This window comes from Leucoraja erinacea, chromosome 11, assembly GCF_028641065.1.
Source record: "Leucoraja erinacea ecotype New England chromosome 11, Leri_hhj_1, whole genome shotgun sequence".
Classification (NCBI taxonomy): domain Eukaryota; kingdom Metazoa; phylum Chordata; class Chondrichthyes; order Rajiformes; family Rajidae; genus Leucoraja; species Leucoraja erinaceus.
Genome location: NC_073387.1, coordinates 20911389 through 20928789, shown reverse-complemented (window position 1 = coordinate 20928789; position 17401 = coordinate 20911389).

Here is a 17401-nt window from a genome sequence, read left to right as displayed (position 1 = left end):
GGTGATGTTTCCGGTCGAGACCCTGTTTCAAGATTCAAGATTCAAGATACATTTATTTGTCACATGTGCCAGTTGGCACAGTGAAAACCATACAGTCATACAATAAAAATAAAGAACACAACACTGGATAGAGTTCAACATAAAACATCCCCACACAGCAGAATCAAAGTTTCCCACTGCGAGGGAAGGCACCAAAGTCAGCCATCTTGCTCTAATGTTCCTGATGTTCACCCGTGGTCGGGGCCTCCGGAGCCCTCCACAGTCACTGCTACGGGCAGCCCGCCGCTCAGGCCCGCTCGCCGGGATGTTGGAACTCCGACGTCGGAACGGGAGGCCAACCTCAGCGGCTTTGACCTCCAAAACGGCCGCCACTTCCCACTGGAGTCTGCGGCTCCCGACGTCCCCAGGCCATGCCAGGCGGAGATTCACGCTGGCGGCCCTCGGCAAAGGGCCCCAGAGACTCCGCGATGTCGGTCAGCGCCGCCCGCGCTGGGATCTCCGCGAACCACAGCTCTGTGATGTCGATGCTGCGGGCCCAATGCTCCGGAGCTTCAAACAGCGATCCAGGTAGGTATCGCCCGCTCCGCGGTGAATCCAGCGCCGCGCCACCTCTGCCGAAACTCTGGTCCGGTCCCCGGTCTCCAGTAGGAAAGGCCGCTCCGATCCAGTGGTAGGCGGGGGGTGAGAACGCGACTTGGAGAAATAGTCGCATCCCCGCCGGGAAGCGACTGGGAAGCGGTTTCCCTCTTACCCTCCCCCACACAGAAAAACGAAAGTATCCCCAAAACAAACTGGTTAGACAAACTAAAATAAAAAAAATGGGAAAAAACGGATAGACTGTAGGCAGAGGCGCCTTCAATGCAGCGCCCCTCGCGGAACTCTAGACTGATGTGGGGGTGGGGGGGCGGGAAGAAGAAAGAAAGAGGCGGAGGCAGTGGGCTGTGGGAGAGCTGGGGAGGGGAAGGAGGTATAAATCAGGGACGACCTGAAATTGGAGAAGTCAATGTTCATACCGCTGGGGTATAAAGTTCCCAAGTGAAATATGAGATGCTGCTCCTCCAATTTGCAGTGGGGCTCTGCCCATGGAGGAGGCCCAGGACAGAAAGGTAGGATATGGAATGGGAGGGGGAGTTGCTGAGCCACCGGGAGATCGGGTTGGTTAATGCGGACTGTATGGAGGAAGCGATCGCCAAGCCTGCGTTTGGTCTCACCGATGTAGAGCAGTTGACACCTAAAGCAGTGGATGCAATAGATGAGGTTGTAGGAGGTGCAGGTGAACCTCTGCCTCACCTGGAAAGACTGCTTGGGTCTTTGGAATGAGTTGAGGTTTAAGAAAGAATCGAAGGTAGGTTGAGGTTTAAGAAAAATCGAAGGTAGACAAAAATGCTGGAGAAACTCAGTGGGTGAGGCAGCAGACACACCTCCGCACAGTCCGCATAAAACAACCCGATCTCCCGGTGGCTCAGCACTTCAACTCCCCCTCCCATTCCGTATCCGACCTTTCTGTCCTGTGCCTCCTCCATAGCCTGAGTGAGTCCCACTGTAAATTAGAGGAACAGCACCTCATATTTTGCTTGGGTAGTTTGCTTTGATTTCTCCAATTTCAGGTAGTCCTTGCTTTTCCCCTCTTCCCCTCCCCTTCCCAGCACCCCCATAGCCCACTGTCTCCGCCTCTTCCTTTCTTCTTTCCGCCCCCCCATCCTCACATCAGTCTGAAGAAAGGTCTCGACCCGAAACGCCACCTATTCCTTCGCTCCGTAAATGCTGCCTCACCCGCTGAGTTTCTCCAGCATTTTTGTCTACCTTCGAATTTTCCAGCATATGCAATCCTTCCTTAAACATTTCAGCTCAAAGGGGTCCATGCCAACGAACGAGTTCTGTCCCACGCTCTAGGGACAATTTACAGAGGATAATTCACCTACAAACTCGCACGTCTTTGGAATATGGCAGGAAACTGAAGCACCCAGAGACAAAGGGAAGGTTTAAATAGATAGATTCCCATTGCAACCACCACATTACTCAATTCTATTTTTCACAAAATTGTTCATTGTGTGGTTTTTCTGATCTTCTGATTTTTTTTTCTCCGTCTGCTAAAAGATTATAAAGTAATACCTTGCAACCTTTCTACTACCTTTCATTCTGGAGACAGGGCCTCAACCCGAAACATTGATTTATGCCTATTGCCTCCACGAATGCTGCTTAAGCCACTAAGTTTTCCAAGCATTTTATTTTTGACCCAGGTTAATTAACATGAATTAACCACTTATTGATTAAGTGAGATACTAAACCAAAAGCTAAGTACCAAATGCGTTCTGAGATGGTTAGAAGGTGCAAATCTGTAGTTTATACCTCCTTTGATTCAAAGGCTGATGCGAATCAAATAAGAGAGTATTATGTAAACCTACTTTTGCTTCCAAGACAGCCCAGAAGTAATGCAATGTTCTTTCATCAAAACAAATGGGTTTCTGCTACAGAAGCTCTTAGTCAGTTTGGTTGCAGGCATTTAAAATAAAAGATTGTGCTACTAGGCACCAGAAGATGAATGCTTGCTGCCAGGGAAACAAACAGCAAGGAGCCACGGCAATGAGGCGTCATTATTGTGTAAAAAACACTCAAGAGACCGGCAGACCACATTCTGAACAAAAACAGAGAAATTATGGAAACAATTAAAGCTACAGTACATTAAACAAGACACAGAGCACGATTCCCTGAACCTTGCTGAATAGCAGGGAATCTTTTGATTTTATGAACACAAATTACAATTGGGAGGAAATTAATGCTCCAAGCATTATTCATTTGTTAAATCTATTTGAATATGTATTAATGCCAGGCATGTTTATTAATCAGTGCAGCACCAGATTTTTCAAAAATTAAAATTACTCAACTTTTGAGAAGCTCCTCATTCGATTCCTCATTAACGAATAATACACAAAATACTGGAGTAACGCAGCAGGATAGGCCAAACAAAGAGGAAGCAAATAACTTCATCTCAATAGATTTTCTAGTTTTAAATGGTGGAATGGGATACCCTCCTTTCTCTATATTTAAAACACAAAGTGTTGGGAGAAACTCATCAGGCCAGGCAGCACCTCTGAAGGACATGGATAGGTGACATTTCAGATCGGGATTTTTCTTCAGTCTGAAGAAGAGTTCAGACCTGAAATGTCGTCTGTCCATGTCCTCCGGAGATGCTAACCCACCCGATGAGTTACGCCACTACTTTGGGTTTTACTCATATTTTCAGCATTTGCTGTTCCTTGTGCCTCCTTTCTCGGCTTCCTGAATCTGACCCACAGATAACAAATTATATAAAATGAAGAATTGTACTGGTAATGTGCCCTTATAAAGACACATTCTAGTTTATCTTAAAATTTCTCTCAGTACCCAACAAAGGCAAAAAGGAAAGATTGACGAGGTATCACAAAAGCACAGTCAGAGATCGGTAATAAATGGTAGTAGTGGATAAATGGAGGGATTTGGAAGGGAGTTCTGCATTTGGTCACCATGTTATAGGAAAGATGTTGTCAAGGTTGAAAGGGTTCAGAGAAGATTTACCAGGACTCGAGGGAATCAGCTATAGGAAGAGGTTGAGTAGGCTTGGGGTGTAGGAGTATGAACGGTGATCTATACAAAAATATGAGAGGAATAGATTGGGTCAATGCACAATATTTTGTCCAGAGTAGTGGAATCGAGACCAGAGGACATGGGTTTAAAGTGATGGGGGAATGGGAACCTGAGGGGTAACTTTTTTTTTACACCAAGGGTGTTGGGTGTATGGAACAAGCTGCTGGATAGACAGGGTACATAGATAGGCTAGGTTTAGAGGGATTCGGGCCAAATGCTGGCAGGTGGGACGAGTGTAGTTGGTTGGTGAGAGCAAGTTGGGCTGAAGGACCTATTTCCACCCAGTATGACTCTCTGACTCTATTCGGAACCGTCCAGCTGACGTTGTGGATTGAACATGTGTGGAATGTACAACACATGATGTTGAGGACAGGTAGAGTCTTGGCAGTGGCCAAGTCCATGCTAACTCTTTGTTGAGCAATACAGTGAGTTCTTGAACCTGAGCTCGATCGCTGCAGCCATACAGTTAACTCCTTTGTAATGACTATTTCCTTATGGAATCATTATTCTGCCACCCTGAAAGCCAGGATAAATCAGGTCATTATTACTTGGATATAAAAACTGCCAACATTTTCTTATCCAAAACCTTAAATATTTGTCCTCTGTTCTTGAAACAATGTCAATGGAAAAAACGTTTCTTTGTCAACTTTATCTAAACCAGTCACTATCTTGTACATTTTCTAATAAATCTCCCCCCATATTTTTTGCTGGAAGGAAATTAAGCTCAACTTCTCCAACCCAACCTAATACTAAAATCTCTCATTACAGAATTGTTTTGGCAAATCTCCACTTCTTTCTCAAGGACCTTCATCTCTCTCCTCAAGCGATGTGGCTAAAACTGGACTCAACATTCCAGATGCAGCCCAACTAAATACTTAGAAAGGTTTGGCTTAACTTCCCTGCATCTAAACATAATACCTTATTCTGATCTGATAGATCCTGACCCAAAACGTCAACTGTCCATTCCCTCCACAGATGCTCCTTATCTGCTGAGTTCTTCCAACACTTTGTGTTTTGACCAAGATTTCAGCATTTGCTGTTTCTTCTGTCTCCGTAATACCTCTATTCTTGTCCATTCAGAGATATACGCACATACCCACTGGATATGCTCTTCCTGCATACTCTTTAGAGATAACAGCGCAAAAACAGGCCCTTCAACCCATCGAGTTCTCATCGACCAATTACCCCATACACCAGTACAATCGACCCCATACACCAGTACAATCCTGAACACTAGGGACAAGTTACAATTTTAATGAAGCCAATTAACCTACAAACCTGTACATCTTTGGAGTGTGGGAGGAAACCGCAGCACTGAGGTACAGTGAAAAGCTTTTGTTACATGCTGTCCAGTAAGCAGAAAGACAATACATGACTACAATATATGCCATTTACAGTGCATAGTTACATAAGGGATCAACATTTAGTGCAAGGTAAAACCAGCAAAGTTCAATCAAGGATAGTCCGAGGGTCACCAAAGAGTTAGATAGTAGTTCTGCACTGCTCTTTGGTTGTGGTAGGATGATCGTCCCCCGACTCTTAAAATTCCTTCTGACAAAATGCATCACAACTTGCATTTCTCTGTATTCAATTCCAGCAGCCACATGTCTACCCATTTTTCTAGCCTGTCTATATTGCACTGTGGCTGACTGGTATCATCCCTACCATTTGCTACAACCCAAGTTTGGCTTCATAAACTAATTTTGAAATTTTACCTGATATTCCACCAAACTTGTATAGAGAGACACAAGGAACTGCAGATGCTAATTTACAAAAAAAAATACAAAGTGTTGGAGTAACTCAGCGGGTCAGGCAGCATCTCTGGAGCAGGTGGATAGGTGATGTTTCATGTTAGGACACTTCTCCAGACATACCTACAGGTTAGTAGAAACAAGGAACTGCAGATGCTGGTTAATATCAAAGATAGACACAAGTGCTGGAGTAACTCAGCGTGTCAGGCAGCTTCTCTGCAGAAAAAGGATAGGTGACATTTCGGGTCAGGACCTTTTACGAGTGCATCTCTGGAGAAAAAGGATGGTTAACGTCGCGGGTCGGAACCCATCTTCAGAGTCAGAAGGCGGGTCCCGATGCGAAACATCATCTATCCTTTTTCTCCAGAGATGCTACCTGACCCGCTGAGTTACTCTAGTACTTTCTATCTACCTTATACAGATAGGTTACTTGGGTTTGTCAAAGAATGATAAAGAATGGATCCAGCACCGGAATGCCAAAGGAAAGACTGAAGCATCTGCAATCTACAGTTATGGTAATGGTGGCAGATGTGAACAATTTGAAGCATGGGTTACTCGGAGTTACAATCAAAAAGCAGAGATTTGGAACCAAACAAGACCATTTTCAAAAAATTGCCAGCACTAAGCACCAATGAAATTGTTATATAAACAGCTCCGCATTAAACATTAATGGTATAATTTTTTATCTACTATTTTCACTGTAACTCATTTAAATGAAATTGGTTAGCAAATGCTTTGAATGGAAATAGATAAATATCTGTAATTAGTAATTAATAAGATATTCAATCAATATGTAATTAGGTGTTCATCAATCTCATCATAACCAAATCATTGCATTAATTAATTTAGTTTAGTTTAGAAATACAGCATGGAAATAGGTCCACTGAGTCTGCACCGACCAGCATTCACCCATATACTAGTTCCATTCTACACATTAGGGACAATTTACAGAAGCCAATTAACCTACAAACCTGCAGGTCTTTGGAATGTGGGAAGAAACCAGGGTACCTGGAGAAAACTCGCGCGATCACAGGGAGAATGTGCAAACTCCATATAGACAGCACCCGTAATCAGGATCAAACCCGGGCCTCTGCCGCAACTCTACCACCGCGCAACTGTGCAGCCCTTAAAATAATGTTTTCTTAATGGTAAAAGTTTGAGTCAAGAGTACAAAAGTATACAGAAATCAAGCATAAAACAAAATCCAGTATTTTACAGAGAGAATGATGAATACTGCTACGCTTGATGTACGGCATAAATTTACTGAAAACTACCATAAGCATAATGAGGATCACAGTCCCAGTCAGTGAATTGTGCGTTTATTCATGCTGGCCAGCTTCCAGTAACTGACTTGGTGCCAATTTCTTGTATATGAACTGAGACATGAATTGTGAGTAGGGTACTAAAGTTTAATTATTTTCCTAATTGACTGCCACAGATGCATTTCCTGTAAGGCAGTCCTGACCTACCATTTACCTCATTGCAGACACTCCAATGACTATCTTTCATCAGACTTTACTTTGCACAAAACATTATTCCCTTTATCCTAGAGTCATAGAGTTATACAGTGTGGAAACAGGCCCTTCGGCCCAACTTGCCTACACTAGACCCACTTGCCTGCACTTCTTCCATATCCTTCCAAACCTGTCCTATCCATGTACCTGTCCAAATGTTTCTTAAACGATGGGATGGTCCCAGCCTCAACTACCTTTTCTGGCAGCTTGTTCTATACACCCATCACCCTTTGTGTGAAAAATTTACCCCTCAGATTCCTATTAAATCTTTTCCCCTTCACCTTGAACCTATGCCCTCTGGTCCTCGACTTCCCTACTCTAGGCAAAAGATTCTGTGTATCTACCCAATCTATTCCTCTCATGATTTTGTATACTTTTTTTTAATGCATCAGTTTATTTGATAAACATTCTAAATCATATCTTACAGACAGCTCACTCATAAGATTGGACAATGATTAGTAGGTCCTTGAGATGGGTTCATCGACAGGCACACTCCATGGCAATGTCAAATTAAATGAATCCTGTGATAGCTAGCAGAATTGCATTGCTCACAGAACATGTCAGCACAATTCTTTATATCCAATAATTTTATGAGTGTCATTAAATATACTGGTGTACAACAACTAAAGCGGAATGGAGTTTAAATATCATTTATTTTTAAAAAGTTATCTCTTTTCAGTGTCAAAGTGGCAGTTTATAAACCTCTGTGAAATAATGGTAATCCAGGGCAGAAGAAACGTGCTTCTTTTAAAGCAAAGATCTTTTGGAATGGTTAAGTAAACTACATCAATTTTTGATGATGAATCACCAGTTTAAAACATCATAATTGCTCACCTGTCAACCCCCCCCCCCCCCCCCCCCCCCCCCCCCCCAGAGAATCATTTCACATCAACAGCTGCAGAAGAAGGAAAAATATGGAATGAGTGCTGCTTCAGTCATGGAGTCATAGAGTGGAGAAACAGACGCTTCGATCCATCATGTCCATTCCAATCATTAAGCACTCATCTATATCAATCCCATTTATCAGGACTCGGTTCATACCCTTCTATGTCTTTGTAATCCAAGTGTTTGCCTTAAATGCTGTGAGGTTAACTTGCTTCCATGATTACCATCTCCTCAGGCATTACACCTCAGATTGCAACCTTGGTGATAAAAAGTTCCTCCTTCACCACTGCACCCTTACACTGTGCCCTATGGTTTTAAACACCTCTACTTTGAAGATCTTACTGCTCCTCAACTGAATCCTAAAGGTTAGATAGACAGTACTAGACTAGAATTTGTACTTATTGTGAATAACATGAAAATATCCATCAATTATCACAATTCAGTTTTGTTGCATCACTGGAAGTAAAAACAGAAAATGGCGGAAATGCTTAGTAGATCAGGCAGTATTGATGGAAGCAGAAAAAAAGTACATTGTAAAATTCAAAAAAGGGAATCAGTCTTATCGTCTTAAACTATAGTCAGAAGAGAATTTAAGGGAAGGTCCGTGATTGGGAATAAACAATGAGAGATTAAATGGTGCAAATAGTGTTTGCTAACGAGCCAAACAAATAAATGAGGTATGTCTCTGAACGGAGTAAAGAGGAAATGTGAAATACAAAGCTGAAATGGCTAATTATCTGAAATTGTTGAATGTATCACCAAGGGAAGGCTGTAATGCGTGAGGCTGGAAGTTGAAATGCTTTTCTCAAGTTTGCAAAGAATTTTATTGGAACAGTACAGGAACTTTATGTCTTCCACCACAGTGAAGAATGCTGTGTTGGATGTTTGTGTATTGTGTGTTCTTTTTAATTGTATCGCTGCTGGCAAATTCATTTCACTGCACCTTCGGGTGCATGTGACAAATAAAATTGGCTTTGACTTTTAACAATAGTACAGAAAATGCAGAGTGCAAGTTCTGTATCTGTATACTGTGGACGGCTTGATTGTAAACGTGTATATTATTTTACCTGACTGCATAGCATGCAACAAAAAAGTGTTTCACTGTATTTGGTACACATCACAATAATACACTAAACTAAAGACAGCTAGGAAGAATATCAGGTTTGTTTTTCTTTTTCCAATGGCAAAGACTCCTAAAACCAATTGCAGTCTTAGCAGAAAACCTGATGTTTCAAGGTCCTGTCTATCCTTAATTTCATAAGATCATTAAGCTAATGAGAACGGCATTTCCACATGAGTTGGTTCAATTGGTTGCCAAAGAGAATTATGAATGTTTTATTGTTATATTTCGCCTCCATTCCAAAGCTCATGAAGTCATCAGGGATGGATATTGTTGCTTATAAAGATTACAAAATATTTAGACAGAGGCAGCCTATTCGGCCCAACAGGCCTACTCTGATTTACTTACTTAAGGAAATAATAGCATTTTAATGCCCACCTGTGATCGCCTTGAAGTAAATGGCTTTCCAGGACATTTTTTAGGGTAGTATGAAGTCAACCACATTGTTGCAAGTTGCAGTCATACATACACCAGAGAAGGCAAAAAAAGTTTTGATTCAATTCAATGAAACTTTATTGTCACATACTTAGGAAAAATGCTTTGTTTTGCATACAACTCAGTAAAATCATATAGCAAACGTCACCTAGACAGTACACAAGTGTCGCCACATTTTGGTGCCGACAAAGTCACAAAAGTTCACCGTACAGTCCTATCTACTGCCTGCTGCACGTGACAGCAGCCCTTCCCACCTCCTCCCCCATCCGCCCTGTCGGGTCCCCCTTTGATCTCTGAGTCCCTTTCCCATCCCTGTCGTGTCCCCATTCCTTTTTGGCATCACCACCCCCCCCCCACCCCTGCTTGAAAGGCAGCTCCTCTCATATATTTAATCTCAATCCACCTGTATTTTCTGAATGTGTCCATGGATTGCAATAACTATTAATTTCCATTCTCAACATTCTTTTCCAAAGTAATAAACTTATGATGTTATGATGGCTCCCTGGGTTTCATTTTGCCCACGGCAATGGCAAATTTTATGCTCCCCATTTTCAGCTATTTCAAAACGGCATCCTCGTCAATGTTTCATGTCGCCTTTTTCTCCAGAGATTCTGCCTGAACCGCTGAGTTACTCCAGTACTTTGTGCCTTAATCTGTTTTCCATGTTCATCTTGCAAATATTGACAAATTAGTGCCTGCAATTAGGAATATGATGGAGTGGTGGACCAGTAATCCAGAGGATTGAAATCATGATCAAACCTTCCCCAGCAACTGTGAAATTTAAATTAAATTTTAATTAAATAAATTTGCTTAAAAAAATTAGAAGCCGGTCTGTCTTAAAATGCTATCTAGCTGATAAATGCTGGAGAAAATCTCAGCCCTGCACTATACAGGATTCCAGACCCACCCGAACGAGTCTAATGTCTTAAAACCATTCAGCTTTTTCAGGAACATCATCATCACATGCGTAGACATCTGAGGAGGAAGCTCAACATACCTTTCAAGGGAAATTGGAGATTGGCACGGATGCAAACATCGTTAATTAATAACACTACCTCTGATCAGATTATCTCAATCTAATCACCTGAAAGAAATAATGTCCTCTTCGCATGATTAATGTGGAAATTCATTATTTCAGAATATGTAAATGGAAGGGTAGAATCAAGTTAAATGAATCTTCAATACAGCAGCCTACAGAAGGAAATTAGTCTTTGAAAGCAGGCAAGGCTTTTGTGGAAAATTACTTTTGGTCAATTCAAAACATTAAACTGATGCAAATTAACCTCATTAATCTTGATTCATTGAAGCATAGAGATAGGATAGAGCAGGGGTGGGATTTCAGGTCAATGGCCTTCCATCTGGTTAGAGTGTGGTCAAACCAGATTTCCAGGATCTACGTGTGTCTGAAGAATGGTCCCAACCCGAACATCGCCTATCCATGTTCTTCAGAGATGCTGCCTGACCCGCTGAGTTACTCCAGCACTTTGTACCTATCTTTGGTATAAACCAGCATCTGCAGTTCCTTTTTATTATATTCCAGGATTTATATGATTTTTTTTGCATTTTAATATGATCAATTCTCATCTACTTTAGATTTATTTTCCTTTCTGAAGATGCTGTCTGTCCTGCTGTGCCTTCTGTTATGCGCAAGTTTTACACCATTTCAAGTTTTACAACTGCATTTCAGAATTTCAGCATTTTAAAATTTGTTTCTCTCTCTCTTTCGTTCTGCTTACCACCATTTCAAATTAGCTACCATTAACAGGCTTTTTCCAGTTGACATTGATGTATCATCCATTTTCTCCTGGTCATCATTCCACAACAGACATTCCCTTTGTTCTCCCCATCCCATTCCAATTTTTGGCAACATAAATTATGTTTACTCTCAAAATTGGTCGGGTAAAAAGTCATCAATCGGAAATGATAAACATTTCTTCCACAGTCTTACCATTCCCAGTATTTTTGTGTTCTTATTTTAAACATTACCACATCTACAATGTTTTGCTTTATTAAAGGTCAGTCAGCAGATGCAAGAAAGAGGTTCAACAAAAATAATCTATCATTTAATGGACAAATTGAGAGAATCGCTCAACTGTGATTACTGCTTAGAATTCATCTATTAAAGCTTTTGCCTAAGACTTTCTCAAGGCTCTAACTGCGATAAAAGGAAAATGTTTCACTCAAACAGCAATCAATTATTTACATTATCATGAAAAAAAAGAATTCCTTGTGCTTCTCCAGCCTGAAATTTCAATTTGTCTGACAGAAACTAAATTGACCTCTTTTTAGGGAATACTGTGACACAGACCGATTTGTGTAAAAGACAGTATAGCTACTGTCAACGGTTGTGAGAATTACATGCTCAAACATTATGGTTGTCAGTCACTAAACAATTAGGCATTGTTAGAGATTTCAGCTTTTTGATTTAGCGGGTTGATAGCTCCTTGACAGGCAGTTTTATTTGTCAGAGTAAACAATGCAACAGCAACTACTTCTCAAATAATTTTAGAAAGATGCATACACACAAACTTTAAGAACTGCAGATGTTAGGTGAACATATAGAGAAACACACATACAGTGCTCTCCATAATGTTTAGGACAAACACCCATCTGTTATTTATTTGCCTCTGTACCCCACAATTTGAGATTTGTAATAGAAAAAATCACATGTGGTTAAAGTGCACATTGATAAATTTTATTAAAGGCCGCTTTTATACACTTTGATTTTCACCATGTAAAATTACAGCTGTGTTTATACATAGTCCCCCCATTTCAGGGCACCATAATGTTTGGGACACATGGCTTCACAGGCGTCTTTAATTGCTCAGGTGTGTTTAATGGCCTTAATGCAGGTCTAAGAGAGCTCTCAGCACCTCCTCTTTCCTCTAGTCTTTCCATCACCTTTGGAAACTTTTATTGCTGTTTATCAACATGTGGACCAAAGTTGTGCCAAAGAAAGTCAAAGATGCCATTATGAGACAGAAACAAGAATAAAACTGTTAGAAACATCAGCCAAACCTTAGGCTTACCAAAATCAACTGTTTGGAACATGATTAAGAAAAAAGAGAGCACTGGTGAGTTTACTAATCGCGAAGGGACTGGCAGGCCAAGGAAGACCTCCACAGCTGATGAAAGAATAATTCTCTCTATAATAAAGAAAAATCCCCAATCACCTGTCTGACAGATCAGAAACACTCTTCAGGAGTCAGATGTGGATTTGTCTGCTGAAGACTTCATGAACAGAAATACAGAGGCTACACTGCAAAATGCAAACCACTGGTTAGTTGCAATAATAGGATGGGAAGGTTAGTTTGCCAAGAAGAAAACTTAAAAGAGCAACCACAGTTCTGGAAAAAAGTCATGTGGACAGATGAGATTAAAATCATCGTATCAGAGTGATGGCAAGAGCAACCGGACATCCGGTGGCACTGTTGCTAGCTGCCTCCGCCCATGGTCTGGCTGTATTTTTTTTTTATTTTGTTATGTTTAGAGGGTGGCTTTTAGCTTTTTTTCAGTAATTTTTTTTGGTATTTAACGTGGGGGGAAGGGAGTAGGGTAAGGGGGAAATCGTCCTTCAGTCGCTTCCTGGCGAGGATGCGGCTGTTATCCGAGGCGCATCAACTCCCCTCCTCGCGCGCGGCCTACCAACTGGATTGGCGCAGCCTTTCCTGCCGGGACTGCGCCAGAGCTTCAGCAGTGGCGGCGAGGCGCTGGAAACATCGCGGGGCGGGCAAGGTCTTCCTGGGATCGCTGCTTGGAGCTCCAGAGTGCTGGGCCGCTGCTCCAACACCGCGGAGCTGTGGGTGCGGAGCTCCCAACGCGGGCGGCGCTGACTTTAACATCGCGGGGTCCTAGGACCGTTTGCCGGGGGTCGCAAGCGCGAATCTCCGCCCAGCGCGGCCTGTGGACATCGGGAGCCGCGGACTCCAGTGGAAGGTGGCCAACGATAGGTTCCTGGTGAGAGGGCCTGAACATTGGGCCACGCGCAGTGGCGACTACGGTGTGCTCGGGAGGCCCCGACCACGGGTGAACACTGGGGAACATCGGCAAGGAGGTTTACTGGACTTTGGTTCCTTCCCTCACAATGGGGAACTTTGGTGCTGCTGTGGGTATGTTTGTGTTGTGGACTACTGTGTTCTGTGTTGTGTGTTTTATTTTTTTTTGTATGACTAAGGGAAAAATAATTTTGTTGTCTCTTCATTGAAGACAATGACAATAAATTAAATCAAATCAAAGTATGGAAGAGAGATGGAACTGCCCAAGATCCTAAGCATACCACCTCAACTGTGAACCACAGTGGTGGGAGCGTTATGGCTTGGGCATGCATGGCTGCCGAAGATACTGGTTCACTTATCTTCATTGATGATACAACTGCTCATGGTAGTAGCATAATGAATTCTGAAGTGTATAGACACATCCTATCTACTCAAGTTGAAACAAATGCCTCAAAACTCATTGGCCGGTGGTTCATTTTACAGCAAGACAATGATCCCAAACATACTTCTAAAGCAACAAAGGAGTTCTTTAAAGCTAAAAAATGGTAAATTCTTGTGGCCAAGTCAATCACCCGATCTGAACCCAATTGAGCATATTTATATGCTGAAAAGTAAACCGAACGGGACCCCAAAGCAAGCATAAGCTAAAGTTGGCTGCAATACAGGCCTGGCAGAACATCACCAGAGAACACACCCAGCAACCAGTGATGTCTATGAATCGCAGACTTCAAGCAGTTATTGCATGCAATGGATATTGAACAAAATACTAAACATGACTACTTTTATTTACATGATATTGCTGTGTTCCAATCATTATGGTTCCCTGAAATGGGGGGTTTATGTATAAACACTTCTGTAATTTCGACATGGTGAAACCAAAATGTATAAAAATGGCCTTTATTAAAATCGGGAGGGGATCAGAAAGTAGGATAACATAGAACTAGTGCGAAAGGGTGATTGATGGTTGGCACAGGCTCAGTGGGCTGAAGGTCCTTTTCCACGCTATATCTCTAAAAAACTAAAACTAAAACAAAGGATGCTAATTTAGTTAAACTCAGTAAAAATTAAATTAAATCAAGAGCTATAAATGAGTGTCAAGATTATTGCTTATTCTTGGGTATCCTGACTGAATTACGATGGCACTTCAAAAGATGCACACTCTTCAGGCCTGGATTTCATCTGGACCACACCTTTCTGAGTTAATCATGATTCTTGGTTCTTGGTTTCTTGGTCCTCCAAAATATTCCAAATGGAATTTAAACTGGAGATGGTACCTCATGGCGGTACCCCATCTACCCCTCCCCCCACAGCTCTCTCCCCAACCCCTCTTTCTTCCCCCCCCCCCACCCCTCTCTCCTCACCACTCTCTCTCTCCTCCTCCCCCTCCTCCTCCCACCCCCATCCCTCTCTCCCCCACCCCATCCCTCTCTCCCCCACCCCCCCTCCCCTCTCGACCCCACCCCCTTCCCTCTCTCCCTCCGCCCCCTACCCCTCTGTCCCTCTTCCCCTCTCTCCCCCTACCCCTCCCCCCCCCACTCTCCCCCCCCACCCCTCTCCCCCTCCCTCCACACTCTTCCCCCTCCCTCCCCCCCCACCCCATCTCCCTCCTCCCCTCCCTACCCCACACCCTCTCCTCCCCCCCCCCCTCTCTCCCCCCCCTCTCCCTCCTGCAGTCATACACAATAATAATAAATAACAAACATACAATAAACACAAATTAACACCACCACAGTGAGTTCACCAAGCACCTCCTCACTGTGATGGAGGCAAAAGTCTTAGTCTCTGTCTCTTCCCTCCTTGTTCTCCCTCTGCGCTGAGGTGATCCAGGCCGAAGATGCCGCCCTCCAGTCCAGCGAACCTCCGAAGTGATGTCTCCGCCGCCTCAGCTCCGATTTGGGCCGCTGCCGAAAGACGGAATGCCGTGTCCGTTCCGAGTCAGGCCGCCACAGCCTCAGCTCCGAGTCGGGCCGCTGCCGAAAGCTGGAATGCCGCCTCAACGAGTCGGGCCGCCGCTGCCTCAGCTCCGAGTCCCTCAGCCTCAGCTCCGAGTCGGGCTGCCACCGGAACGCAGCCTCAGCTCCGAGTCCCGCTGCCTCAGCTCCGAGTCCCGCCACCTCAGCTCCGAGTTCCGCAGCCTCAGCTCCGAGTCCCGCAGCCTCAGCTCCGAGTCCCGCAACCTCAGCTCCGAGTCGGGCCGCCGCCGGAACGCAGCCTAAGCTCCAAGTCCCGCCGCCTCAGCTCCGAGTCCCGCAGCCTCAGCTCCGAGTCCCGCAGCCTCAGCTCCGAGTCCCGCAGCCTCAGCTCCGAGTCCCGCAGCCTCAGCTCCGAGTCCCGCAGCCTCAGCTCCGAGTCCCGCAGCCTCAGCTCCGAGTCCCGCAGCCTCAGCTCCGAGTCCCGCAGCCTCAGCTCCGAGTCCCGCAGCCTCAGCTCCGAGTCCCGCAGCCTCAGCTCCGAGTCGGGCCACCGCCGCCTCAGCACTGAAGTCGGCCAGCCTCGCGTTGTAAGTCCTGGCTGGCTCTGGCTCCGGAGCCTCGACGTCGGTCGCAGTTGGAGGCCGCCAGTTCCGCCATTAGGCCTCAGCGCAGACGGAGGCAGGGAAGGGGGATACGACAAGAAAAAGTCGCATTCCCCGGAAGGAAGAGAGAAAAAAAACATGTTTCACACCTCCCCACACATGACACAGCCTAATAAACAAAAATTAATAACTAAAACAAGACAAAGAAAAACAACAAACAATTGGATGTAGGAAAATTGACGTTGTTGCATCTTATGTGCCTGTAAAGTGACAGCAAGCAAGAATTTAATTGCTCTAGTTCATATCAGGTACACTGGACAAATAATCACTTTGAAATCATTAAACGTCTTCACAAAAGCAGGCCTTTTAGTGCAGCATTACAGAATAAATTAGTTAAGAACTCAGCTAATTTATTAAAATATGGCAGTGGAGAGGGAAAAAAAGACTTAATAATTATGGGCCTTACTTTCTTTAAATAAATTGAATTGAACAATGCAATTGATAGCAAACAGAAAAAGTAAGGCCCCAATTTCTGATGAATTAGTTCAAGATTTCCATTTAGAACGGTTAGGTGATTACTTTGAACTGGCTGGGGGTAGGAGTGTACTGGCGCTGACCAAGGAGAGCAAATTGCAAGCAATAGAAGAGGAATAAGGGTGGAAAAGGTACAAAATTGAGCTGTCCAGAAAAACTTTTGAAGTAGAAAAGATTTATTTGCTGGTTCAGTGTACTGGAAAACTAACAGCAGTACGCTTTGATAACTTCAATGAAATTGAATGGGGAAAGAAATTTCCATATTTTTATTGATGTGCTTTTGCATTACAGGATTAACTCTTTGTAGGAGGAATGCTTCGTGGCCTCCTTTCATCCCAAGGCAGGTCACAGTTGTTCTAGAAATAGCATATGTCCTAGTACAGAAAGAATTTCATTGTTCTGTTGCCGGTACTTATGAAAATTAAACATATTTGACTCCTGACGTGAGATGCCCAACTCTGTTGCTGAATTCAGGTTCCTGGTCAAACTGAGATGATGCATTTATAAATCTTTAGTAGAGTGCCTTCATTCTTACTGCTAAGGAGTTAGAGCTGTAGGATTGTATTATTTTTTTAACTGCACGTGCTAGAAACCTGAAATAACAATGGAAAATGTAGGAAAGAGAAACAGTCAACCTTTTCAGAATCTGAAAGAGAAAATAAGAGACACAAGCAACTGCAGTTTCTGGAATCTTGAGTTAAACATAAAATGCTAGAGGAATTATCAGCATCTGTGGTGTGAATGGACAGACGTCGTTTCGAGTTGGGACCTTTCTTCAGACCGATCTGACAGGCAACATTTCGTGTTGGAACCCTTCCTCAGACTGGTGTCGCTTTTGATTTGTTGCCTTTTCCATTTATGTTGCTACTGGCGACTGTGATGAATCACTAAGCAATATTAATACCCTTTCATGTCTGGTTTACTCAGTAACTCTATTTCAATAATTTGCATATCAATAAACAAATTAGTTCATCAAAAAAAGATCAGAAGAGCAGCAAGTCACTGCCACGAACCTGCCCCAGTTCCAT